The sequence below is a fragment of the Miscanthus floridulus genome, chromosome 7 (genome assembly GCF_019320115.1).
Source record: "Miscanthus floridulus cultivar M001 chromosome 7, ASM1932011v1, whole genome shotgun sequence".
In the NCBI taxonomy this organism is placed as follows: Eukaryota; Viridiplantae; Streptophyta; class Magnoliopsida; order Poales; family Poaceae; genus Miscanthus; species Miscanthus floridulus.
The window spans coordinates 73,668,677-73,671,629 of record NC_089586.1 but is presented as its reverse complement, the minus strand read 5'-3'; positions in this window follow the sequence as shown (position 1 = coordinate 73,671,629).

The following is a 2,953-nucleotide window of genomic DNA, read 5'->3' as shown; positions in this document are numbered from 1 at the left end:
CTAAGTCAAAGCCCTCCCACTCATCTCCATCATTGATTCATCATCTTTGTAAGATTGGGACTAAATCCAAATGCATTGCTTGAGTAATTGTATCTAGAGGCACTTGATGATTGTGTTTCGCTGTGGGATTCGCTTGTTTCTCTTGGTGGTTGCCACCACCTAAATGGCTTGGTGCAGCGAGGATCGTTGAGCGGAGGGTGGTGATTGTTAGGGGTTCTTGACCTTTCCCCGACAGAGAGCCAAAAGATATTCTAGTAGATTGCTCATAGCTTGTGGATTCCCATCTTGTGTTGGTTGTGCGGCACCCGATTGCGGGTTAGGCGTGTGATGCCTATTAGCGCGTGAACCTCCAAGTGGATGAATCGCTACAACGAGGACGTAGCTTGCCGGCAAGCAAGTGAACCTCGGAGATAAATTATTGTGTCATCTTGTCCTAAGGATTTCATTGGTCTTCTTGTGATTGATCATCTCTTGCCACGGCGATATAAACTTCACTACCTCTCTTGTATTTACATTCCTAGTGTAGGTAAGCTCTTTAGTGTAATTAATTTTGAGAGCTAGCTTGTGTCTTATCTAGTGGTTAGTGAGGCTCTTTAGTTAGTCTTTGAGAGCACACTAACTTAATGGTAGTAACTTAGCTTCTTATGTGATATAGAGATCATAGATAATTAGAATCGTGGATAGGGGGCTTGCATTTTGAGTAGACTAGTGCAACACTTGCTTTGCTTCGTAATTGTCTAACCTCTCTATCTTAAGTGTTATTGTAGAAATTTTTATAGGCTATTCACCTTCCTATAGCCATTAGAACCTTTCACCTGGCGCTCAATCTCATCCTTAGGTGCTGGAGGGTTGCGATAAGGACGGATGTAAAATGGTTGAGCCCTGGGTATCAGTGGAATGACGTGATTGCACGCCCTTGATGGCGGCAAGGAGTCTGGTGGTTGAAAGACATCACTGAACTCATCCAATAGAGATTGCACTGCCGGTAGTAATGGTACAGAAGCTGCCTGAGTAGAAGATATATCTAGGGAACACACTTGCAAGAGCAACTGAACTGGGGATTCAGCCATGTCACCGTGGAGGACTATGGAAGAGCCCTGATACGGAATAGAGAGCCACTTGTTTTTCCAGTGCACAAGCATTGGGTTGAAGGACTCCAGCCAGTCCATTCCAATTAAAATATTAAATGCAGTCAATGGTAAGACTCTGAGGTCCTATGTGAAAGTACACTGACCAATTGACCAAGGCACTTGCAGCAGAGTAGCAGAACTTGTTAACAAACCGCCACTGGCTATGCGAACTGAGCAAGGATCTGACTGGATTGACACGTTCTGAAGCTGAGCAGCAAGTGTTTCGCTGATGAAGGACGGAGAGCTTCCAGAATCCAACAACATGTTCATTGGGATAACCCTGAATCGAGCCAGCGAACCGGACAGTGCGAGGAGCTGAGGGCCCTGTCAGAGCACTCTGAGAAATCGCCAGAAAGGCTTGAGGCTCTGTTGGTGTAGGTTCAGAAGTTGCTAGGTCTTGATCATCATCATCCGGCAACAAGTCCCATAATTCTTGTACATGGTGGAGCAGAATCTGAGGACTACACTTGTGGTCCTTACTCCATTTCTCTCCGCATTTATAGAGAGTCCCATGGCACGCCGATAGGCCTTGACAGCCGGTAACTTGGCGACGAGGGAACAGCTGCCGCCGGCTTGTCGTTGCATTGAGGAGGCAGAGGCGGCAGCGGCCACGCCGTCATGGGTGTGAACTTGCCCGGTGACCAATCACCTTTGTACGGCGTGCGAGACGTCGGCGTAGTGCCCACCTCTTCCTGCACCAAAGCCATAGAGATGGCAGCATCCAAACTTTGGGGACGAGCAACAATAATGATAGCTTTGAGTTCAGGGCGAAGGCCATCGGTGAACCGCGTGGTATAGAAGAGAGGATCAGTTGTGGAAGAATAGGCTTTGAGTTGATCAACAAGTTTCGTGAAGTGTTCCACATAATCTGTGACGGTAGTGGTCTGTTTGATTTGAAAGAGTTGGCGGATGAAGACTGCATGTTGATCACGGTCGAAGCGTGCATGAAGCGCTTGACAGAAGGCTTGCCAGGAGGCTATTGCAGGAGTATTGTCAATGGACTCATACCAGCAGGCAGCGTTGCCTTCCAATTACATGGAGAAAACACTAACCCAGACAGCGGGATCAACATTGTTCATGGTGAAATACTTCTCACAGTCAGAGCGCCACAGACGGGGGTTCTCTCCATTGAACTTGTTGAATGGAAGCTTAGGGAGGCGACCATTGGGCTGGTGAGGTGGGTTATGCATAGTGGCGGGAGGGGATGGATATGGTGGTGGGTGAAAGGGAGGGCGAGGAGGAATGGTCACTGGTGGTGGTGGTGGAGGGCGGTAAGGAAGAGGAGGTGGGGGCGCGGCAGCGATGTTGAAACAGATGGAAATTACGGCATCGATGTTGAAATAGATGGAAATTGCAGTGACAAACTTGGGGAAGGTTCTGGATTCTTACCCGTGACCGGGACATTGGTCCATGTCATCACGGACCCGAACCCAACATCCCGGTGAGAAGAAGCATCGCCATGCCCACTGGGTGGAACAATGGTCTGTCCAGCAAAGGTGCGGAAGCCGGCCGATGAGGGTAACGCGTCGACATTGAGCTATTGAGACGGGGCGTCAAACACCTTGCGGTCATGACCTTGTGATAGCTTCTTCACTTCGATCCGTAGGTCGTCGACAAGGGCTTCCACCTCAGGACGCCATGTACCGAGGTCCGTGGTGGCGACCTCCAGGGTAGTGACGCGGTCGTCGTTCTCAGGGTTGGCCGGTGCGACACGGGTTGCCTCTAGATCAGAGAGCCTGTTGGTGATGTCGGTGGAGATGGCGGAGCTGGTGGATTCGAGGGCTTAGAAACGCTTGTCGACGGCGGCGGAGTGGTCGGCATGG